Source organism: Panthera pardus, unplaced genomic scaffold (assembly GCF_024362965.1).
Source record: "Panthera pardus isolate Hobbes unplaced genomic scaffold, ASM2436296v1 HiC_scaffold_13, whole genome shotgun sequence".
In the NCBI taxonomy this organism is placed as follows: Eukaryota; Metazoa; Chordata; class Mammalia; order Carnivora; family Felidae; genus Panthera; species Panthera pardus.
This window is the reverse complement of record NW_026526688.1, coordinates 80,141,845-80,168,294: the sequence shown is the minus strand read 5'-3', so window position 1 is coordinate 80,168,294 and position 26,450 is coordinate 80,141,845. Positions and strand designations below refer to the sequence as shown.

Below are 26,450 nucleotides of genomic sequence, written 5' to 3'. Positions count from 1 at the left end.
TTAAAAAATTCACTAAGAAAATGATGTAATGGTCTGTTTGAGATATCTTAAGTCACTGAGTTATAACTGCAGAGAATTTTATTTTCCAATAATTTCTTTCAGTTTTACTGCCAACTCTCTTCCCATGAATAACCTCTAAATCCGATTTCATGGTTGTCCTGTAATTTTTAGTTATTCACACTTGGTTCAGACCAACCTCCTATTAGAGCAAGGATTTTTCCCAACTCAAACCCACGAAGGCCATCAGATCTTTGGTAGTAGAACTTCACTCTCTTCCTTCCTCCTTGTACTTTTCCTCTGGTGTTAGTATGGAGAGAAGGCAGGGAGATGATCCATATCCTGACATGTCTTAGCATGGCACATGCTGGCCCAAACACTCTTCCCTTACACAAACAACCACACTTCAGTAGTGCTAAAGTTCCTGTTGCTTTTTTTCCCGTGGTCAGCCCACCTGATCAAACTGTGGTCTATGAAGTAGAAGTGAGAAGGAAGAGGTCTCAAGATCCTGCTCGCACTGGATTCAACTCCAAGGTATTTCCTTTAGAAATCTGAAAGTATCTTCAAAAGTCAGCCCTCACCCTGCCACCATATTACATCTAGGAATCCTCAGAGAGCTTACAGCCACCCCTCCTCATCCAATCTATGATCTGCAACCTTTCCAAGTCCATTCTTGGGAGTCATAAAATACTGAAAAGAGCCAATTCATGCCTCCTCCATTTTGCTTTATTATCTCACTATCCTTGCTTAGTGTTCCTGCCTCCAGAACATCAGAACAAGTTTGCAAGTCCTATTGCTTAAGAGACAGTAAATGGGAAACCAGTGTCCATGTCTTACTGATACCCACAAACCTTATGAGGAAGCCTTTTATTATCCATTCCCTTTAGCTTTGGAGAAGAGATCAATACATTTCTGCTTCTCTTTCCTTTAGCAAAGTAAGAGGAGGTCAGGGCCTCTAACAGTTATCTCCTGGCCCCTCTCCAGTTTTCTTTATACAAAAAGAGGATGAGTAGACAGTGGGAAAAGCAGTGGTTGGGAAAAGGTGTTTATCTCTGATTCTGTTCAAATGGCACTTTTCAGCAAGCCCTTTAGGAAGGTAAATGGAACCCCAGTATGATGTTCTCTCTGAATTTAGAATGCAGAATACATAGTGACCTTTGCTCTCAGCTGTGAGTTCCCAATACTACAAAGTTAAAAAAGATTGCATAGGCATTTCATACCATCATGCTGTACAGATGAGCCTTTAATAGAGGTAAATATTAAAAAAGAGTCCCAATTGTAACTTCCCAATTGCTGTGAATAGAAATCTTATTTCATCTTCCATGGCCATTTTTCTTTATCCTTGTTATAGATCACTCTTCTTTTTTCTCCTCCTCCTCCTCCTCCTCCTCCTCCTCCTCCTCCTCCTTCTTCCTCCTCCTCCTCTTCTTCTTCTTCTTCTTCTTCTTCTTCTTCTTCTTCTTCTTCAAGTCAAAACAATTTATTGTAAGAGTTTAACAGTATCTTTATAGGCATCGATTAGTTTAAATATCACAGTTCATTCTCTTCCCTTCAGCACCAAGAAAATTGATGTGATGGCCTGTCTGAAGTTGGTTTCCTCTATTGGTCTTTTATCTGACAAGACACCTTTGGCAAAGTAATGACAAAGGCTCATCAATATGCTACTTTTCATCTGCCTGACACTGAAATCAATGGACTGCACAAGAAGTCCCTCTATCAGCATTGTCAGAAATGATCACCGTGCTGGACAGAGCATGCTACCTGATTTCTCTGAGCACTCATTCATTCCTGAAAGCTTTCTCTGGGCTGTTACAACAGTGACCCTGCTTAGAGGTCAGAGATAAAGATGTTGTACAATCAAAGGATGCTCAGTAAGTCTGAACGGGGGAGACTCTCTCACAGTGTGAGATGATATAATGGTCTGCATATCCGGCCCCTGGGAGAAATCACATTCCCCATCTCTGGGACATGTGACCTACAAGATCTGCATTTGTGGGCCTGGAAGCCCTAATTTGTCACAAGTGACAGCTGGGGATAGAGAGTTACACTCAGCACCAAGGAGAGAACTTATCCAAGCAAAAGTGGTTGGATTGGTATCATCAGTTTAAAAAAAAAATTAACGTCTCCAATCAAAAATTTAAAAATAATAAAACATAGGCATGTTTATATAAATATTTTGGTATGATTAGCCAATAATAATAATTCAGTAGAAGAAAACAATTTCTCTTTTAACATATTTAACATATTCAGATCATTTTCAATCATCATCACATTTATCACAGAGAACACTGAATTCTACTAGCAATCGTAAACCTCATAGAATTAGGTCTCCCTGACTTGGAAGCTGCTGGGCTTACGCTCATCCTAAAAGAGTAATGTCTTAAGAACTTTCAGCTTTCCCTTGGAACTGTAACCCAAAGTAGAAGAAAAATTAAAGACTGTTGACTTCAGAGGCTAACATCCAAATTATCTGACTACTGAATATCTAAATCATCAGGCCAGATGGCTGTCTTCTGCTTGAAGAGATGCAAAAACATCATGCCCTAAAAGGCAAGAAGTTCTTTTACAAAAACAAAACAAAACAACAAAATAAATTTTGCCTACTTAAAGTGCACTTTCTTTTGTTCCTCATACTGGCCAGCAGTTATACCCTGTTTCCCACCCCGCCAAACAATTGCTTATTGTAAAGTAGCAATATGACTCTTGAGATGTTTTTCCCCTCCTCTCCTTGTACCCATCAATGGTGAAATGTGATGACATGTGATGACAATATATGAAATCCGGGAAAGCTGTGAAGGTATGTAGGGAACTAACAGATTCAGAGACAACTGTCAAGAATTCCTCTGAGGAGTTAGGTGGGGTGTACTTCAATGGCCAAGAAAAACCTAAAACAAAATTGACTGGAAAGAGAACGTGTGGGTGCAGGAAGGCAAACTCTGCAGCAACGCTGGTCACAATGTCAAGGGACAGGTATTCCCTTAGAAGTAAATATCCTGTAAAACCCCCGAAAGCATAGTCAAAGCACAGCTACAAATTCCAGAAGGGAGGGAAGGAGAAACAGCAGCCCTATCAGGTCTAAGGAAAGAAGCAAGACGTTAAATGAGTCAAGCAGTCAGGACTTAGATTAGAAGCAAGTCAAAAAGTGGAGTAGATGAGTTCACTTCTGAGATTCACCTGTGACATTCAGACAAGGAATTTACCTCAATATAACAGTGAAAGGAGAATAAAAAGTAGCAAGAATTACTTCCTATAAGTCAAGTAAGTATTACTTTCTCCTTCTAGCTGGTAGGATACTAACCAAGAACTGCATAATCTGAAAACCTTGATGTTGCCTCCAAGATTGTGTAAATTCTCCCAGAATATGATGTGAGTGAGACTTCTGTTGGCGCTCAACAGCCACTTCTTTGCTACCAGACACAGCTGGTTTCATTGGCAATCTGACAGAAACCCACACGTAGAAGGACCCTGCACTTGGTTTAATGCTCTGTTGCCTCCATCTTCAAATTTTTAATAACTTTCAAACAAGGAGCCCCACATCTTTACTTTGTGCTGAGTTCCATAGATCTTCAAACGTATTCTCCCTCCTCCAAGTAGCCAAGTCCTCCTGGAGAGTCTGGCCCCTCTGCAGCACAGAGTGGTTTTTATCTGTCTGAGCCGCACACTGTGGTCTCATTCCACCTACCAGTAAATTGGTGGAGATCTAGGTATAAGACTCTCATTCAAACAAATGAGAACCAAGAAATAAGCTGGGAGGTTTCTCGAAAATCTTTTCTCAATCTTAAGAAGGGACACCGGAGGAATGTTCCTTTTGTTCCTGTCTCAGGGTATCAATGAATGAGGCTATTAGCATAAACCATGATTCTGACTGCCTCCCCCTCCCAGCACTACTGTAATGGGAGCTACTTCAGTAGCCCACTAAGCCCGCTCCATATTTCCACTCTCATCCTTTACAGTCAATTCCCCAGAAAGGAGGCAGACCGTTTCCTTTACAAACGTAAATCATGTCAGCTACCTGCTCAAAACTCTCCAAAAACTTCCCACCTTAGGATAAAATTCAAGATTCTAATCATAGCCTATAAAGGCCCTTAGGATCTGACAGTTGCTACCTTGGGAATCTTATTGCCTATAAATCTCCTTGCTCACTCCTTTCCAGCCACCCTGGCCTCTGTGCCTCTGTGGCCTCTCAAACACACCAACCACACCCTACTCACAAACCCTCCCCCAAGAAGTTTCCATGCCACACCACCTTCCTTCATTCAGGCTCTTCCTTGTAGCCAAAGACTTCCTGGACAGCCATTTATAAAGAAGCAGCCCCTCCACCCTTCTTTATTACCACGCACAGCTGCATTGTTCTTCACAGAACTTTCAACTACTGGAAATCATTTCTTCCCATCCCTTTTCTCAATCTCCCATTAGAATGTAAACTTGATAAAGGCAAAGAATTTGTCTCTTCTCTAATACTACAGTGGGAAATCTATTTGGAATGCATGGCCAAATGATTCCACTCTGTCCATATAGTCCCATTAAATTTCCAACACCTGGGAACGTTGGCACCTAATATTCACTAGATAAAGAACTGTGGGATAAATGAATTAATGTTATGCCCAGAACTACCACAGCCATAGGTGACCTTAAATAAATTTCTTGACATGTGGTGGGAGGTGGAGCAGAAAGAACCCAGCTCCACAGTGAAGTCCTTGAGCTGTGGGGTTCGTCAATCAAGCACAGCCCTACCTCCTACTTGCTATGTGACACAATAAGTTGTTAACGTCACTTTGATTTGGACTTGCTGCTTACTCGCAGCTGAGAATATCCTAACTGATACATAATTTTCTAACCTTCTAGAAAATTCTGCCTTTTTAAATTCTAGAATATATGATCTAAGAACACTTTTTTTTTCTTCTCTCATATCTCATACAATTTGGATAAATTCAGCTAAATGGTGTATGACTTTTAGGACTAACTTGGTAATACTAATCACATATTTTACCTACCATGATCCACTTTATAGGCATTTGAATTCCCCCATGCAGGTAACAATGCAAAAATATTTTCTCGTGCAACCAGGCAAAACTGAATTATAAAATTTGCTATAATGAAAAAAATGAAAACAACAACAACAAAAATCCCCCCGCAGAGAGAACAATACCCAAAACCTTGTTTTCCAGATACTGGTCTTTAAATATCTTTCTAATAAAAGTGTTTGAACCTCTTAGAAACATTCAAGTAGAAAATGCTTGTGGAAGTTGACTTTATAAGAGAAAAAAGGATGTGTTACAGAGATATGCAAAAATTTAAGTCATAAACACATTACATCCTTCAGAAATGTCTCCCACATTCTCAAACATATGAGGCTATTTTCCAAGAATTCAACCTTGGAATTCATAATATTTCCCCATGAACTCACTGCTAATTAACTTTAACCATATTATTATCATTTGGAATTAGTTCTTCATTTATCTGTTGACTGTTTACTTTATATTGGACTTGAAGGCACTGGGGAGATGGATATAAAGAGATAATAGTTTCTATTCTCTGGGAATAGCTTAGGGGAAGACCTCCTGAAAGCCTTTATAGTCTGCATATAGTATATACATCATAACAGGTGCTAAGACCTCTTCGCAATTCAGAGACCTGTGGAGTCCACTGCAAACTTCCTCACCCACACTCTTGAGGCCTGGACAGTGACCTACAGTCCCAGAATCTGCCAGTAGATCACACTGTAAATGATGTGACTATTTATATAAATGGTACCCTCTAGAGTTGGGACAGTACCTTGGGATACTACATGCCTTGGATAGGCACCAGCCCATCCCAGCTGTACCTAGCTATGCCACCAGAGATACATTTGCAAACTTATGACCAACTTATTCCACTGACTCTCACACTATTGTCATTCTTGATCAGCAGCTAAAGCGAGCATCTCTCTCGTGTGCTCTTTCCTGTCCCTTAATCTTTTCTAATATCGTTCTGTCCTTCTTTTACCCCTATGCTATGGGTTGAATGGTGACCCCATACACACACACACACACACACACACACACACACACACTAAAACGGATGTTTAATTCCTGACCCTGGCACCTCATAATGTGGCCTTGTTTAGAAATAGGGTTGCTGCTGATATACTTAGTTGAAATAAGGTCATACGGAAGTAGAGTGGGCCCTAATTCAATATGACTGGTGTCCTTATTTAAAAGAACACCTTGTGAAAAGACAGAGACACAGTGAACACCATGTGAAAGTAAGAAGAGATTAGGGTGATATATCTATGAGCCAAGTAACAGCAAGGATCACCAGCAAACGCCCGAAGCTGGGGGAGAGGCATGGAATAGATTCTTCCTTATATCCCTCAGAAGGAACAAACCCCACTGACACTTTAATCTTGGATTTCTAGCCTCCAGAACCATGAAACAATAAATTTCTTCTACATAAGCCACCCACTCTGTAGTATTTGGTTATGCAGCCCTAGAAAACTAAAACTAACACACCCTATCTGTTGCTCCCATTCTCATAATTTTAGGTGTAACCTCTGGAACCCCCACTTCATGTTAAATAAGCTATCCAACATCTTGGTTTTCTTCACCAAATGATCTCTTCTGGCACTCTCTTGAGGATGGTGCTTTACATGTGGCTCTCTCAAGTACTACTCATCAAGTACGAAGCTGGTATTCTCTGGCTTCTTGTTGCTATTTCCAGGGATAGTTGCCTCCTGTATTGTAAAATTCCTTCTTGCTCTGCAGAGGAAGCCACTGGCTATCTTCTACCCAGCCCCTGTTACTATTACTTTCCAATCATTCCATCACAGACACAGATAAATGTGACACCTGCTTCAAACTCTTCATATTCACCCCAAATCTTGCCTTCGTTTCTGGCATCTTCTACAGCCACATGAATAAGCCACCAAACTTCTTGACCCAACCACACACTGTTGTTACTGATTGCTCTCTCCAAATCCGGTCGTCTCTGTCCCTGGCTTCACTCACTGATCCTTGGGTGCCTTGTCTGACCTGGATCTGCTCTACATACAAACCCTTAAATCCCAATATGCCAATTATAGCACAACCTCCTAGCCTTTGTTTTTCTCACGGTCTCTTTCCTGCCAAAATTCTCTCCCTTCTTTTGGCTTCATAAAGATCTCTCAGCCCTTAGTGCCTCCACATTCTCCCAGATGATTATACCCTTCCTGGCTTTACCCTCCCACGTGGAGCAGATCTCTTCATTGATCACCAACAATCTCTCTTCCATAAAAGTAGAATATGAAAGTACATATAGTTCTTGGGATAAACCATCAAAGATGTGTGTGAGAGAGACCGACAAAGACAGAAAGATGGAAAGAAGGAGAGACAATTGGTAGAATGCTAATGGCTCAGTTAATTGGGCCACAATAAATTTTTCAATTTATTTCAGAGTAATAGTTATTTACCTCACTTAAAATTTGTGTTATACCACTTATTTGCTTATTGTTCTTCGATTGTTCTCCATCAATTATAGAACTGAGTTCTTTAGACTGTCTTCCTGGACTGGTAATAATTTGATCTTGTCTACCCCTCCAGATTCATTTTCCACATTTTCCACATTTTCATTTCCCTGCTCTCACATAGTACAATTTGAAAGCTTCCTGATTTTAGATATGCTTCTGCCTACAATCTTATTTTTTGCTTCTTTATGTAATCCCTTAATGGGGTCCCTATCACCACCATCTCTGGTGAACTCCTAAGTATCCTTCAAAACTCACTAATGATCGGGTATCACTTTCCTATCCTTCAAATTGGATAGAATTTATAAGTCCTATCTTTAAAACACTTCTTCATTTTGTACACTCTTCTACAATTGTACTGATTCTCATTTTTAGTTTTTCCCCATGTATCTTCATGATAGTGCAGTTTCTCAATCTCAGCACTACTGACATTTTAGAGCAGTTAAGTCATTATTGTAGCTAGTTGTACTATATACTATGGGATGCTTAGTGGCATCCCTGGCTTCTGCCCCCTAGATTCCAATAGCATCTCTCCAAGTTTGGACAATCCAAAATATCTCCAGATACTGTCAAACGCCCCTTGGAGGATAACACTGTCCCAGTTATTTTTTTTAATGTTTGTTTGTTTATTGGTTGATTGAGAGAGAGACAGAGAGAGAGAGAGAGAGAGAATGTGAGAAGAGGAGGGGCAGAGAGAGAGAGGGAGACACAGAATCCGAAGCAGGCTCCAGACTTTGAGCTGTCAGCACAAAACCCACCACGGGGCTTGAACCCATGAACAGTGAGATCATGACCTGAGCCAAAATCAGACCCTCAACCAACTGAGCCACCCAGGCGAACATTGCCCCAGTTATAGTGTAAGCCTCTCCAGGATTGTACCTAGTCTATTTCATCTTATTAAACTCAGAAACTAACACAGCATCTGGCTCACAACATACATTCAGGCAATGTTTAATGAAGTGATCCGAACCACAGAAAGTATGACACTGCTCTAGCAATATGCCAGAGACTGCCCAGTGTCAACAGCATTCTTTAGTTATTTCTAAATAAAGATAGTTTCTAGTTAAAAATGATGTTTCACTACTAAGAAAAACAAAGGAATTCCGGTTTTGTTTCCTTTTTCTAAAAGAAGAGGGCATATTTGAAAAAGTCTTCTGAGCACCGGGACCCAAGGGCTGTTTTTGACTATGTATTTATTGAGACCTTCCGGGCTCACTCCCTGCTCGTCTGTTTCCTCACACTCTTGAAGCCTACTCTGCCAGTCTTCACCTCCCCAGCAGTTTCATTCCCGTGTCTTACACATACAGCACTGGAGTAGAGCCCTCAATAGGCCCTCACAGCTGCTCAGAAGCAAGCCTTCAGCAAAAGTGAATGGCTCCTGTGGAGGAGGGCCAAGTCCATTGTCTGTCTGCTTTCTGTTTGGCTCCTGTTTACTGGGCTTTTATCTGCATTTATCTTTTCAACCATATGAATTTAAATTATGTCTTTATCTTTTACTACTGAGGCAGCCTAAATCCCCCTTCTATCTTAATAGGACTTCCTACTACAGCCCATTTTCTTTAAGAGAGGGTTATAAATACTAGAGATGGGAAATGGACTACTTCTAGGAAAATCATGTGAGTCCAGTTTGGTGCATGTGGGAAAGGTTCAGACTTCCCAGCACCACAGGGTAGGACTCAAAGAGGATATCTTATATTTAAAACAGAAGGTAACTTATGGCCTTTCTCCCACCTGCTAAATGGTAGGCCTTGCCTTCTTCTGTTTGAATAGTAAATTATGGAAAGACAAAGAGACTCTAGAAAACTCAGCATGGCAAAACCAAATGGAGATTGTTGTTTTTTTGCTTTTGTTTTTGTTTTTTCCTTAAAACAACTATACAAATTAGAAGAGAAGATAAATCCTTCACCAGAAGCTGAGGGACCACTGTGACAGAACAGTGCTATCTTCATCCAATTCTGTTTGCTTTTGCTTTCTCTGCCTTGGGCTTTGTGAAAATACAAAGCATTGATTTTGTGCTCTTCTGTTTAAAACTATTATTGCAGACAATGTAGGTTGGCTATCCCAATTTCCATTCCCAACTCCCTTCTGAGTCCCTTCTCCCTTGTCCTGCCTCTAACTAAGAAGCTGGCAAAACTGAATACTCACTTTCCCAGTTTCTCCTGAAGCTTGCACGGACGTGTGGTCTATTCTTGCCCAAATGGGGATTCTAGGAAAGTGCCTTCCTGATACAAAGACAGTTGTTTCTTATGCCACCTCTTTCCCCTTCTTCATGCTTTGAATGTAGACATGTTTCTGGAGCTACAGTCACCATCTTAAGACTGTGAAGCATCTCTTCCATCAGTAGGCAGCTCCACCATTCTGCCAAGTGAGAAGAATGAATCTCTTTCTCTAAACCTGGTAGACAACTGCTCTGCTGTTTGCTGCCAAAAGCATTTATAATGAAAATAGCTGTGTTTATATTCCTGTCAAGTCACTATGAAAATAAATGTGTTTGGTACACCCCTTCTCTCTTCCCTATGCATTTTCAACCAAAATCCATCAGGATACAGTGTGGTTAGTCCAAAATCTGCCTGTCACGGAGCATTAATCTAAGCCAATGATGACATTACAGCTCAAGTTAGTTCCAGAAGACAGGCTGAAAATCTAGGTCACAGTCCTTGGATGCCTGGCTTTCATATAGCTAACGTTTACTGAATGCTTATTAGGTACTAAACACTCTTTAAGTGCTGCTTTAAATGAACTAACTCACTTAGTGTTCATAAGAACCTATGAGATAGGTCCCAAGATCATACTCATTTTAAAGATGAGGGAACAGGGGTGCCTGGGTAGCTCAGACGGTTAAGCATCCAACTTTGGCTCAGGACATGATCTCACAGCTTGTGAGCTCGAGCCCCGTGTTGGGCTCTGTGCTGACAGTTCAATGCCTAGAGCCTGCTTTGGATTCTGTGTGTCAGCCTCTCTCTGCCCCTCCCCCGCTCACACTCTGTCTCTCTCTGTCTCTCAAAAATAAATAACCATTAAAAAAAATTTTTTTTTTAAAGATGAGGGAACAACGACGCAGAGTAACTAACTTAGCCAAGGTTATCTACCTAATGAGCAGCACATCGCTATTATCTACATGGCTTGGACTTTCTGAGTCTATGGAGTACGTATCCCAAAGAATATCCTGAAGAATATCCTTGAAGAAAAAAAGCAGTGCCATTCTACATATATTGGGAAACAGATGAATTTCTGTTTGCATCTTTTAGAGAGTATCAGAGTTACTACCCTGTAAGATAAAAACAGCTATAAAGGGAAAGGTGATTCTGCCCACATCATTCAGAGAGAAAAAGTCCATTTATGTGAAATAATATTAAATACTAATATGAATAAAAATAACAATAACACTAACCTCTATTTTGAGCTTATCAATTGTCAGGCACTTTGCTAAGTAATTTTATGGTTCTTTCTACTCAATTCTCAGAATAATACAGAGGAAGTAAGCTGCCAGCCCCCAAAGCCATTGCTTCTCCCTCCTCTTTGCTGTCTAAGCCCCAATATTTTTTAATGTATTTACCTCCCTCTTGCCAAGAGCTCAGAGAAGTCTATTCCATCCCTAGCCCCAGGGGAACAATCATGATTGGTCTCTGTCAACAATCTCTTTTGCCAGCTGTTGATTTGAGATAGGCATATTCTTCCTTGAGAAGCTGTAAACAAGGAGAAATAAGGGGTAATCTACTGGAAATTTCTGGGAAAGATCTCCCTTACTAGTCAAAAGAAGCACCAGGAGGAAGTGCCATGTCATGCCAGTAACTGAAGCAGTCATCTTGCAACTATTAGTTAGAAGCCTAAGCACCAAGCCAAATTGCTAAGCATGCCAGGAAAAAAAGAGAGAAAGGTAGAAATGTGGGTACCCAGTGACAGTATTAACTGCTGAGTTAACCCTTAAACTGTCTTCCCTCTACACTTCTTACTCTATGAAACAGCAGACCCTTTGGGTTATAAAATATACCAAATAGGTTCCATTGTTATCCCCATTTTAGAGCTGAGGAAACTGAGGCACTGGGTGTGAAAACAGGTATTCAAACCTGGGGCAATCAAAACACCATCACCACCAGCATCTCCAAAACCTCCCAGCTTCCTCTTGCTAGCTCCCAAAGCCCACTTTCTTTTTTTACACCCAGTAAGGAACATTTTAGTAGTGAATTTTTGAGCCATCATCCTGTTCTCTGAACATCCAAGTGATGTTTAGATTAGCAGACTACAAAATGGTTTCAGAAAAAGCTTTGTCCTCTCCAAATTAGAATGTAAGACCAGAAGTGCTGATGAAACACATACCTAGGCAGTGGTATCATAAGAAGTAACTAGAATAAATATGTAGAGTTATGTAGAGTTGGGCAGCTTTTCCATGCCTAACTTCTACTACATCCTTTCCTCATGCTCCCCAGATCCTTCCCAACAAGGGTACTTGCCTTTCCCCAAACACAGGACACTTTCATTGAACTTATCCCTTGCTCAGGTATTTCTTCTGGGACTGCTCTCCCCCCAGCATGCCAGTCTAGACCTTACCCTTCTTTGGAGCCCAGTTTTAACACACCAGCTCCCAAATCTGCCCCCATTACAGTTGGTTCCTCTCTTAATTGTACCACTACAGTATTTTATCTTATTATCCCACTGAATATTATTTTAATTTGTATTGTAAGTATATGTCTGCCTTCCTTGCTCAGATGATAAATGGTCTCCATGGTGTACCAAAGGCCTTCTACCACATACTTCAAATTGGGATTTGGACTTTTAAAAAAATCAAAGTTCTGTTTCCTACAACATTAATGGAGTATTTTTATGAATAAAAACACAGCCTATTCTTTCTAAAATGAAGCCATTCTTTTTTTAAAAAGTAATCTCTATGCTCAATGTGGGGCTTGAACTCATGACTCTGAAATCAAGTGTCACATGCTCTACCGACTGAGCCAGCCAGGCACCCGCATTCATTCTTTCGTAGTTAACATTTTTAAATTGCCACATTAAAAAAATTTTAATGTTTATTTATTTTGAGAGAGAGAGAGAGCATGAGTCAGGAAGGGGGGGGCAGAGAGAGAGGGAGACAGAGAATCTGAAGCAGGCTCTGTGCTATCAGTGCAAAACCCGACCTGGGGCTCAAACCAAAAAACCATGAGATCATGACCTGAGCCAATGTCAGACACTCAACTGACTGATCTACCCAGGTGCCCCTAAATTGCTACATTTTTCTTTCAATTTTAGAAATACCAAAAGAGAATAATTTTAACTATTACCTTATGTAAAATTAGGATTTTCAAAGGACTTTCTAGGATTTGTTTCCTTTTTTCTACCTTTCCTGCCCCCTCACCCTTCTATTTAGTGATACAGAGAAAGGATATAGGTTCTGGGTGGTGAATAGAATAAAAAAGGTCCTTTAAGAACTATACTAGGACAGGGGGAAGAAATGAACTCTTTCATGACAGTAACTCTCTGATAGCACAGAGAAGTTGAGAGAAGCACTCAACTGTCAAAGAAAACTATTTAAGGAGCAGGGGCCCTGATATCAAACCTGCACACATAAAGCTTTATAGCCTAATAAAGTAGGCTATCTAAGAGAAAGACCCAGATTATTGCAGTTATATGAGCCACACAGCAAAGTAAAAAGAACATGGCAACTGATGACAACTAGAGCCAATCTGACCATAAAGAACAACTTTTCTAAAAACAATGACCACCAGTCCAGTCAGCTTTGTAAGTCACACTGAGTTCACTTATGTTTTCACAGACTGCAGCACTTCTCTATTTGTGAAGAATATTTCTCCTGGAGTTCGTGTCCTCTTGCTTCCATATTTCTCTGCTGCCATGGTCTATCCCTATTTGCACTGTCAGTTACTTAATTAGAGAACTAGAATGCAAGAGGGAGGAAACCAACACTTATAAACTTAATACCCACTGTGTGTCAGAGGTAGGCTATATTCCTCATGTAGTCCCCAACACAATCCCGTGATGTGTCATTGGATCCATTTTTCAGAAGAGATATTTGACCCATGAGTTCACCACCCCATGAATCATGTACTTCAGGCACCAGGGCCTCTGGCTAGATGTGGCACACACCTGGTCACAAATGGAAGTATGATGAGTGTTCATATGCTGAGCAGAATGATGCCATATATAAATGACTGAGAACTTTACAGTCCTCGACTGCTATTTGAAAAAGAGCAAAGAAAGTAATTCTTACCAAATGTATGTTCCTCATGGCAAAACCAGGAAATGGCCAATATCAAAACCTTTTTTTTTTCCTAAAGCTACAAATAAATATAGCTGGTATGGATACTATTGGTCTTAGGATTTTGATAAAGTTCAAAGATGAAAATGGAGAACCTTTGGTCAATATTTATTTACCTTTAATAATTCCTAAAGGATGCTACTGATCAATTACAAGAGTGACCACTTAGAACAAAAGGAACACAGCAGGCCTTTAAGACTTATGTCAAACAGGATAGGTTTGTGGAACCAAAAATAAACCCATCACTTAAGAATTACTTCTGGGAAGGGTGCCTGGGTGGCTCAGTCAGTTAAGTGTCTGACTCTAGATTTCGGGTCTGGTCATGATCTCACAGCTTGGTTTGTGACATCAAGCCCCATGTCGTGCTCTACACTGACAGCATGAAACATGCTTGGGATTCTCTCTCTCTCTCCTCTCCCTGCCTCTCCTCTACTCAATTAATAAATAAACATTAAAATAAAGAATAAACATTAAATAAATAAACATTAAAAAAAAGAATAACCTTTGGGAAAGGTCATTGTTTCTGTAAGGGTTTGAGGTAAAGACATTATAATCATTTCATTCACAGTGTATGTGATCCATCTAAAGCCTTCGACTCTACTGAGAGCAATGAATCAAGATGAAATTCGAGGAGGGCTGTCGAGGCTTAGAAAAACTGGAATTGGGTGTATTCAGTTAAATCACCAAGGAAGTCAGGGACTCAGAATTTTAAAGTACAACAAGATCTTGAAAATTACCTAATTCAATCCCTAATCATATGAATTCGGAAATTATAGTCCAGGGATGGTTCTAGAGCACCAGATTCTTGACACCCAAGCCAGCATTCTCCTCCTACTTTATGAAGTTCTATAACACATCAATTAGAATCAGGAATGAAATATATATAACATATTATACTGTATATTTACTCTCCACAAGTAGTTGTAGATTAGAACAAAAATTACCTCAAGCTTCCCCAGGGCCAGATCAGAGCTGCCCTCAACATGCAAATACGAATTACAAATCCCAAAATGAGGTTATTCTAAAGGAATTCTAGAGTAAATTCATCAAAAAGTGTACAGAAAATATGCCAGGAGACAAAATTCTAATCTCTAAATAAAATGTTAGTCCCTCTGCAACAGAAATACAATGTACAATTTTATTTACTCTTGTTCAAGAAAAAATAAAACACACCTAGAGAATTCTGGAGACCATGTGTAAAGTTAACACAAGTACACTTATTCTCATAAATCCTCAATTCCTCACTAGAGGAGGAGGAGTCCTTCGAATTGGGTGAGGTAAGAACAAATAAAAGGAAGTATTACTTTACTCAGAAAATAATAAACATGTGGAGCTCATTACCACAAAAGAAGTACAGGCAAGGAATATAAATGGATTCATAAAGGTTTTGACCAAATTTATGAATGTCAGAGCCATAAACGGCTACTGAGAGTACACCTGACCTTTAAGGTTAATGTCAGGGAGGAAAACTGTGTCCTTTCCTGGCAAATCCCTCGAGGCCCCTGTTGTCAACACAATATTGGGTTGGATGGAACACCAGGCTTGCCTGGCAGAGCAGTTCTTAACTGATGGGTATCTGGGCCAGATGAACATTCATCTCTTCAAAGGGAACATAAATGAAAAATGTTCCACTTTAAACAGGAAGCTTGATGAAATGCTCCTTCAGACACTATTATTTATGTATCAGAGCAAAACAAGAGGAAAAATGTTAGTTCTGGAGTCAGAAGAAGGCAAGGTTTGAATCCAGGCCATGCCACTGAATGGGCCCTGGTGCAAGTTACTTACTTTTCTGCACTCCGCTTTCTCACACGTGAAGTGGGGAGAATCATATCCATGCTGCAGGTTCTTCGCTGAGACTTAGATAAGAAAACACTTTGTACACTGAAAAACAAAAAATACGTGTTATGATGTAGTGATAGCCAGTTTTAAGCAAATCTCAGTCACTTTGGAAGAGGGTCTGTGAGACATGTGAAGACAGAGCAAACCCTGCTTTATTTTTCTGGAGAGAATAGATAAGACTATTTAAAAAGTACTCAAGACCCACGTCAGATGTTAACTCCCCAAGGCAGAGTTTCTTTCTCCTCTAAATTTCCAGAAACATCCAGTCATGTCTCAAAGCATTTGTATTATTATTTATCAGATTACTCATCTTCTTCATTTAACTGTGAGCCCCTCTAAGACAGAAGACTTCTCCAATTCATCTTTGCATTCCTAATATTTATCATAGTTCCTGATATACAGGTGGCATTCAATAGATGTTGAATAAATTACTCCATGTGTGGCTGATCCTGTTGTCTCCACTTTACAACAGTAGGATTAAGAAATGACTCAACTATAAAACAAAATAATTTAAAAGTAGCTAAGGTACAAAACCAACAGCTTTCCAAATTTCTAGACTTCAGTCTCTAACTCTGTAATTTGGGAATAATAACAGCTTGGTTCTATTTGCACAAAAAAGAAAAAAAAACCTAACCAAAGAGGTGAAAAATCTATACACTGAAAACTCTGGAAAGCTTATGACAGAAATTGACGAAGACACAAAAAAAATAGAGAAAGATTCCATGCTCCTGGATAGGAAGAACAAATATTAAAATGTTGATACTCCCCAAATAAATCTACATATTCAATGGAATCCCTATCAAAATAACACCAGCATTCTTCACAGAGCTAGAACAAATAATCCTAAAATTAGTATGGAACCAGAAAAGGCCCCGAATAGCCAAAGCAATCTTGAAAAAGAAAACCAAAGCAGGAGGCATCACAATCCCAGACTTCAAGCTATACTACAAAGCTGTAATCATCAAGACAGTATGATACTAGCACAAGAACAGACACTCAGATCAATGGAATAGAATAGGGAACTCAGAAATGGACCCACAAACGTATGGCCAACTAATCTTTGACAAAGCAGGAAAGAGTATCCAACGGAATAAAGACAGTCTCTTCAGCAAGTGGTACTGGGAAAACTGGACAGCAACATGCAGAAGAATGAACCTGGACCACTTTCTTACACCATATACAAAAATAAACTCAAAATGGATGAAAGACCTAAATGTAAGACAGGAAGCCATCAAAATCCTTGAGGAGAAAGCAGGCAAAAACCTCTTTGATCTTGGCCGCAGCAACTTCTTACTCAACACATCTCCGGAGGCAAGGGAAACAAAAGCAAAATGAACTACTGGGACCTCATCAAAATAAAAAGCTTCTGCACAGCAAAGGAAACCATCAGCAAAACTAAAAGGCAACCAACAGAATGGGAGAAGATATTTGCAAATGACATATCAGATAAACGGTTAGTATCCAAAATCTACGAAGAACTTACCAAACTCAACACCCAAAAATCAAAGAATCCAGTGAAGAAATGGGCAAAGGACATGAATAAACACTTCTCCAAGGAAGACATCCAGATGGCCAACCGACACATGAAAAAATACTCCACATCACTCATCATCAGGGAAATACAAATCAAAAAAACAATGAGATACCACCTTACACCTGTCAGAATGGCTAACATGAACAACTCAAGCAACAACAGATATTGGCGAGGATGCGGAGAAAGAGGATCTCTTTTGCATTGTTGGTGGGAATGGAAACTGGTGCAGCCACTCTGGAAAACAGTATGGAGATTCCTCAAAAAACTAAAAGTAGAACTACTCTACAACCCAGCAATGGCACTACTAGGCATTTATCCAAGGGATACAGGTGTGCTGTTTCGAAGGGACACATGCACCCCCATGTTTATAGCAGGACTATCAACAATAGCAAAGTATGGAAAGAGCCCAAATGTCCATCGATGGATGAATGGATAAAGAAGATGTGGTATATATATACAATGTAGTATGACTCGGCAATCCAAAAGAATGAAATCTTGCCATTTGCAACTACGTGGATGGAACTGGAGGGTATTATGCTAAGTGAAATTAGTCAGAGAAAGACAAAAATCATATGACTTCACTCATATGAGGACTTTAAGAGACAAAAGAGATGAACATAAGGGAAGGGAAACAAAAATAATACAAAAACAGGGAGGGGGACAAAACAGAAGAGACTCATAAATATGGAGAACAAACTGAGGGTTACTGGAGGGGTTGTGGGAGGGGATATGGGGTAAATGGGTAAGGGGCACTAAGGAATCTATTCCTGAAATCATTGTTGCACTATATGCTAACTAATTTGGATGTAAATTTTAAAAAATAAAAAATAAAATTTTAAAAAATAAAAAATGGAGTGAGAGAGAGAAGATGGCGGCGTAGGAGGACGCTGGGCACACCACGCATCCTGCTGATCACTTAGATTCCACCTACACCTGCCTAAAGAACCCAGAAAACCGCCAGAGGATTAGCAGAACGGAGTCTCCGGAGCCAAGTGCAGACGAGAGGCCCACGGAAGAGGGTAGGAAGGGCGGCGAGGCGGTGCACGCTCCACGGACTGGCGGGAGGGAGCCGGGGCGGAGGGGCGGCTTGCCGGCCAAGCAGAGCCCCCGAGTCTGGCTGGCAAAAGCGGAGGGGCCTGACAGACTGTGTTCCGACAGCAAGCGCGACTTAACGTCTGGGAGGTCATAAGTTAACAGCTCTGCTCGGAAAGCGGGAGGGCTGGAGGACAAAGGGAGGGAGAACTGCTGAGCCCCCTGACGACAGAGCTCAGCTTGGTGGGGAACAAAGGCGCTCGCCAGCGCCATCTCCTTCGCCCATCCCCCAGCCAAAATCCCAAAGGGAACCAGTTCCTGCCAGGGAACTTGCTCGCTCCGCGCAAACACCCAACTCTGTGCTTCTGCGGAGCCACCCTCCGGCAGCGGATCTGACTCCCTCCCGCTGCCACAGGGCCCCTCCTGAAGTGGATCACCTAAGGAGAAGCGAGCTAAGCCTGCCCCTCCTGCCCCCGTGCACCTTGCCTACCCACCCCAGCTAATACACCAGATCCCCAGCAACACAAGCCTGGCAGTGTGCAAGTAGCCCAGACGGGCCACGCCACCCCACAGTGAATCCCGCCCCTAGGAGAGGGGAAGAGAAGGCACACACCAGTTTGACTGTGGCCCCAGCGGTGGGCTGGGGGCAGACATCAGGTCGGACTGTGGCCCCGCCCACCAACTCCAGTTATACACCACAGCACAGGGGAAGTGCCCTGCAGGTCCTCACCACTCCAGGGACTATCCAAAATGACCAAACAGAAGACTTCCCCTCAGAAGAATCTCCAGGAAATAACAACGGCTAATGAACTGATCAAAAAGGATTTAAATAATATAACAGAAAGTGAATTTAGAATAATAGTCATAAAATTAATTGCTGGGCTTGAAAACAGTATAGAGGACAGCAGAGAATCTCTTGCTACAGAGATCAAGGGACTAAGGAACAGTCACGAGGAGCTGAAAAGCGCTTTAAACGAAATCAAAACAAAATGGAAACGACGACAGCTCGGATTGAAGAGGCAGAGGAGAGAATAGGTGAACTAGAAGATAAAGTTATGGAAAAAGAGGAAGCCGAGAGAAAGAGAGATAAAAAAATCCAGGAGTATGAGGGGAAAATTAGAGAACTAAATGATACACTAAAAAGAAATAATATACACATAATTGGTATCCCAGAGGAGGAAGAGAGAGGGAAAGGTGCTGAAAGGGTACTTGAAGAAATAATAGCTGAGAACTTCCCTGAACTGGGGAAGGAAAAAGGCACTGAAATCCAAGAGGCACAGAGAACTCCCTTCAGACGTAACTTGAATCAATCTTCTGCACGACATATCATAGTGAAACTGGCAAAATACAAGGATAAAGAGAAAATTCTGAAAGCAGCAAGGGATAAACTTGCCCTCACATATAAAGGGAGACCTATAAGACTCGTGACTGATCTCTCTTTTGAAACTTGGCAGGCCAGAAAGGATTGGCACGATATCTTCAGTGTGCTAAACAGAAAAAATATGCAGCCAAGAATCCTTTATCCAGCAAGTCTGTCATTTAGAATAGAAGGAGAGATAAAGGTCTTCCCAAACAAACAAAAACTGAAGGAATTTGTCACCACTAAACCAGCCCTACAAAGATTCTAAGGGGGATCCTGTGAGACAAAGTACCAGAGACATCACTACAAGCATAAAACAGACAGACATCACAATGACTCTAAACCCGTATCTTTCTATAATAACACTGAATGTAAATGGATTAAATGCGCCAACCAAAAGACATAGGGTATCAGAATGGATAAAAAAACAAGACCCATCTATTTGCTGTCTACAAGAGACTCATTTTAGATCTGAGGACACCTTTAGATTGAGAGTGAGGGGATGGAGAACTATTTATCATGCTACTGGAAGCCAAAAGAAAGCTGGAGTAGCCATACTTATATCAGACAAACTAGACTTTAAATTAAAAGCTGTAACAAGAGATGAAGAAGGGCATTATATAATAATTACAGGGTCTATCCATCAGGAAGAGCTAACAATTATAAATGTCTATGCGCCGAATACCAGAGCCCCCAAATATATAAAACAATTACTCATAAACATAAGCAACCTTATTGATAAGAATGTGGTAATTGCAGGGGACTTTAACACCCCACTTACAGAAATGGATAGATCATCTAGACACACGGTCAATAAAGAAACAGGGCCCTGAATGATACATTGGATCAGATGGACTTGACAGATATATTTAGAACTCTGCATCCCAAAGCAACAGAATATACTTTCTTCTCGAGTGCACATGGAACATTCTCCAAGATAGATCATATACTGGGTCACAAAACAGCCCTTCCTAAGTTTACAAGAATTGAAATTATACCATGCATACTTTCAGACCACAATGATATGAAGCTTGAAATCAACCACAGGAAAAAGTCTGGAAAACCTCCAAAAGCATGGAGGTTAAAGAACACCCTACTAACGAATGAGTGGGTCAACAAGGCAATTAGAGAAGAAATTAAAAAATATATGGAAACAAACGAAAATGAAAATACAACAATCCAAACGCTTTGGGACGCAGCGAAGGCAGTCCTGAGAGGAAAATACATTGCAATCCAGGCCTATCTCAAGAAACAAGAAAAATCCCAAATACAAAATCTAACAGCACACCTAAAGGAAATAGAAGCAGAACAGCAAAGGCAGCCTAAACCCAGCAGAAGAAGAGAAATAATAAAGATCAGAGAAGAAATAAACAATATAGAATCTAAAAAAACGGTAGAGCAGATCAACGAAACCAAGAGTTGGTTTTTTGAAAAAATAAACAAAATTGACAAACCTCTAGCCAGGCTTCTCAAAAAGAAAAGGGAGATGACCCAAATAGATAAAATCATGAATGAAAATGGAATTATTAAAACCAATCCCTCAGAGATACAAACAAGTATCAGGGAATACTATGAAAAATTATATGCCAGCAAATTGGACAACCTGGAAGAAATGGACAAATTCCTAAACACCCACACTCTTCCAAAACTCAATCAGGAGGAAATAGAAAGCTTGAACAGACCCATAACCAGCGAAGAAATTGAATCGGTTATCAAAAATCTCCCAATAAATAAGAGTCCAGGACCAGATGGCTTCCCAGGGGAGTTCTACCAGACGTTTAAAGCAGAGATAATACCTATCATTCTCAAGCTATTCCAAGAAATAGAAAGGGAAGGAAAACTTCCAGACTCATTCTATGAAGCCAGTGTTACTTTGATTCCTAAACCAGACAGAGACCCAGTAAAAAAAGAGAACTACAGGCCAATATCCCTGATGAATATGGATGCAAAAATTCTCAATAAGATACTAGCAAATCGAATTCAACGGCATATAAAAAGAATTATTCACCATGATCAAGTGGGATTCATTCCTGGGATGCAGGGCTGGTTCAACATTCGCAAATCAATCAACGTGATACATCACATTAACAAAAAAAAAGAGAAGAACCATATGATCCTGTCAATCGATGCAGAAAAGGCCTTTGACAAAATCCAGCACCCTTTCTTAATAAAAACCCTTGAGAACGTCGGGATAGAAGGAACATACTTAAAGATCATATAAGCCATTTATGAAAAGCCCACAGCTAACATCATCCTCAATGGGGAAAAACTGAGAGCTTTTTCCCTGAGATCGGGAACACGACAGGGATGCCCACTCTCACCGCTGGAAGTTCTAGCATCAGCAATCAGACAACAAAAGGATATCAAAGGCATCAAAATTGGCAAAGATGAAGTCAAGCTTTCGCTTTTTGCAGATGACATGATATTATACATGGAAAATCCGATAGACTCCACCAAAAGTCTGCTAGAACTGATACATGAATTCAGCAAAGTTGCAGGATACAAAATCAATGTACAGAAATCAGTTGCATTCTTATACACTAACAATGAAGCAACAGAAAGACAAATAAAGAAACTGATCCCATTCACAACTGCACTAAGAAGCATAAAATACCTAGGAATAAATCTAACCAAAGATGTAAAAGATCTGTATGCTGAAAACTATAGAAAGCTTATGAAGGTAATTGAAGAAGATATAAAGAAATGGAAAGACATTCCCTGCTCATGGACTGGAAGAATAAATATTGTCAAAATGTCAATACTACCCAAAGCTATCTACATATTCAATGCAATCCCAATCAAAATTGCACCAGCATTCTTCTCGAAACTAGAACAAGCAATCCTAAAATTCATGTGGAACCACAAAAGGCCCCGAATAGCCAAAGTAATTTTGAAGAAGAAGACCAAAGCAGGAGGCATCACAATCCCAGACTTTCGCCTCTGCTACAAAGCTGTAATCATGAAGACAGCATGGTATTGGCACAAAAACAGACACATAGACCAATGGAATAGAATAGAAACCCCAGAACTAGACCCACAAACATATGGCCAACTCATCTTTGACAAAGCAGAAAAGAACATCCAATGGAAAAAAGACAGTCTCTTTAACAAATGGTGCTGGGAGAACTGGACAGCAACATGCAGAAGGTTGAAACTAGACCACTTTCTCACACCATTCACAAAAATAAACTCAAAATGGATAAAGGACCTGAATGTGAGACAGGAAACCATCAAAACCTTAGAGGAGAAAGCAGGAAAAGACCTCTCTGACCTCAGCCGTAGCAATCTCTTACTCGGCACATCCCCAAAGGCAAGGGAATTAAAAGCAAAAGTGAATTACTGGGACCTTATGAAGATAAAAAGCTTCTGCACAGCAAAGGAAACAACCAACAAAACTAAAAGGCAACCAACGGAATGGGAAAAGATATTTGCAAATGACACATCGGACAAAGGGCTAGTATCCAAAATCTATAAAGAGCTCACCAAACTCCACACCCAAACAACAAATAACCCAGTGAAGAAATGGGCAGAAAACATGAATAGACACTTCTCTAAAGAAGACATCCGGATGGCCAACAGGCACATGAAAAGATGTTCAACGTCGCTCCTTATCAGGGAAATACAAATCAAAACCACACTCAGATATCACCTCACGCCAGTCAGAGTGGCCAAAATGAACAAATCAGGAGACTATAGATGCTGGAGAGGATGTGGAGAAACAGGAACCCTCTTGCACTGTTGGTGGGAATGCAAATTGGTGCAGCCGCTCTGGAAAGCAGTGTGGAGGTTCCTCAGAAAATTAAAAATAGACCTACCCTATGACCCAGCAATAGCACTGCTAGGAATTTATCCAAGGGATACAGGAGTACTGATGCATAGGGGCACTTGTACCCCAATGTTTATAGCAGCACTCTCAACAATAGCCAAATTATGGAAAGAGCCTAAATGTCCATCAACTGATGAATGGATAAAGAAATTGTGGTTTATATACACAACGGAATGCTACGTGGCAATAAGAAAGAATGAAATATGGCCTTTTGTAGCAACGTGGATGGAACTGGAGAGTGTGATGCTAAGTGAAATAAGCCATACAGAGAAAGACAGATACCATATGGTTTCACTCTTATGTGGATCCTGAGAAACCTAACAGAAACCCATGGGGGAGGGGAAGGAAAAAAAAAAAAGAGGTGAGAGTGGGAGAGAGCCAAAACATAAGAGACTGTTAAAAACTGAGAACAAACTGAGGGTTGATGCGGGGTGGGAGGGAGGGGAGGGTGGGTTATGGGTATTGAGGAGGGCACCTTTTGGGATGAGCACTGGGTGTTGTATGGAAACCAATTTGACAATAAATTTCATATATTTAAAAAAATAAATAAAACTCATGAAAAAAAATAAAAATAAAAAAAATAAAAAAATAAAAAATGAAAAGAAAGACACGAATTATCAGGTAGTGAAATATTTACAAAAGGCACATACTTGAAATCCTAAAATCACATCCCTACCTAAAAATATAGTTTGTATCCTTCGAAATAAGATGAACATAATTTTTTACCATAACATCAAATTTCTGTTAAGTACAAGACTGCAGACTAATCACCACCATCATCTTCTTCAAAGAGAAAACCTTCAGCTTTGTTACCTGCAGAAGTCAATAAAGGGATCAAAATGAATGTGAAACTGCAAACTTCATATTCAGCCCATGACATGAACCAACAGTTGCAGATATTTAGATTTTTTTAAATATCTAGGAAATTTTCTCTTCCAACTCATAAATTTAGAAAGGTAAATAGGAAGTTAAACAAGTATGCATGCCAACAATACATAGAAAGAATTATATACCACAACCAAGTGGAATTTATCCCAGGTATTCGAGTCTGTTTTACTTGCAGATGACATGATACTCCATATAGAAAACCCTAAAGACTCCACCAAAAAAACTACTAGGAACTAATAAATGAATTCAGTAAAATTGCAGAACAAAAATATCAATATACAGAAATCCACTGCATTTCTATACACTAATAATGAAGTAGCAGAAAGAGAAATTAAGAAAAAAGCTCCATTTATAACTGCACCAAAAATAATAAAATATCTAGGAATAAACTTAACCAAAGAGGTGAAAAACCTGTACACTGAAAAGTATAAGACGCTGATGAAAGAAATTGAAGATGACACAAACAAACAAAAAGATAATCCATGCTCATGAGTTGGAAGAACAGATATCATTAAAAAGTCCACACTACTCAAAGCAATCTACAGATTTAATGCAACCCCTATCAGAATACCAGTAGCATTTTTCACCAAAGTAGAACAAATAATCCTAAAATTTGTATGGAACTACAAAGACCCCAAATAGCAAAAGCAACCTTGAAAAAGAAGAACAAAACTTGAGGTATCACAATCCCAAATATCAAGATATACTACAAAGCTATAGTAATCAAAACAGTATGGTACTGTCACAAAAAGAGACACATAGAAGAATAGAACAAAATATAGAGAGCCCAGAAATAAACCCATGATTAAGTGACCAATTATTCTTTAATAAAGGAGGCAAGAATATGCAATGGGAAAAAGTCTCTTCAACAAATGGTGTTGGAAAAACTGGACAGCCACATGCCAAAGAATGAAACTGGACCATTTTCTTACACCACACACAAAAATAAACTCAAAATGAATTAAGGACCTAAATGTAAGATCTGAATCTATAAAAACCCTAGAAGAGAGCACAGGCAGTAATTTCTCTGACATCAGTCATGCAATATTTTTCTAAATATATCTCCTGGGACAAGGAAAGCAAAAGCAAAAATAAACTCTAAGAAGGACTACATCAAAATAAAAAGCTTCTACAAAAAAAAATCAACAAAACTAAAAGGCAACCTACTGAATGGGAGAAGGTTTTTGAAAATAATATTTTAAATAATGGGTTACTATCCAAAACACGTAAAGAACTTATACAACTCAACATTAAAAAACCCACAAATAATCCAATTAAAAATGGGCAGAAGATATGAACAGACATTTCTTTAAAGAAACAACCTTGGGTGGCTCAATCGGTTGAGCGTCCAACCTCGGCTGAGGTCATGATCTCCTGGTCTGTGAGTTTGAGCCCCACGCTGGGCTCTGTGCTGACAGCTCAGAGCCTGGAGCCTGCTTTGGATTCTGTCTCCATCTGTCTCTGCCCTTCCCCTGCTCATTCTCTCTCTCTCTCTCTCTCTCTCTCTCTCTCTCTCTCTCAAAAGGATAAATAAAACATAAAAAAGAAGAAGACATCCATATGGCCAATAGACACATGAGAAGATTCTCAAAATCACTCATCATCAGGGAAATGCAAATCAATACCACAATGAGATGTCAGAATGGCTAAATTCAAAAACACAAGAAATAACAAGTGTTGGTAAGAATGTGGAAAAAAAGGGACACTTGGGTAGACCAGTGGGACTGCAAACTGGTACAGCCACTGTGGAAAACAATATGGACGTTCTTCAAAAAATTAAAAACAGAATTACCATATGATCCAATAATTCCACTAGTGGGTATTTACCCAAGGAATATGAAAACACTAAATTCAAATAAGATATATACACCCCTATGCTTATTGTAGTATTTTTATTTACAGATATGGAAGCAATCCAAGTATCCATCAATAGATGAATGGATAAAGAAGATGTGATATATTTATATGTATACACACACACACACACACACACACACACACACACACACCACACACACCCCACAATGGAATATTAGCCATAAAACAGAAGGAACTCTTGCCATTTGCAACAACATGGATGGATCTAGAGGGTATAATGCTAAATGAAATAAGTCAGTCAGAGAAAGACAAATACTATATGATTTCACTCATATTTGGAATTTTAAAAACAAAACAGATGAACAAAGGAAAAAAGAGACAAACCAAGAAACAGATTCTTAACTATATAGA

At 39.9% G+C, this 26,450-nt stretch overlaps 1 protein-coding gene across 5 annotated transcripts in view; it reads right to left on the bottom strand.

The window, feature by feature from the left end:
- Nucleotides 1-26,450, bottom strand: part of TTC29 (tetratricopeptide repeat domain 29) — a 674,033-nt gene that overhangs the window by 387,940 nt on the left and 259,643 nt on the right. For all 5 annotated transcript variants that reach the window (XM_053901209.1, XM_053901212.1, XM_053901211.1 and 2 more), the window contains exon 3: nt 15,528-15,623. The gene's annotated coding sequence lies outside the window, so the exon portion shown is untranslated. The remainder of the gene's footprint in view (nt 1-15,527; nt 15,624-26,450) is intronic.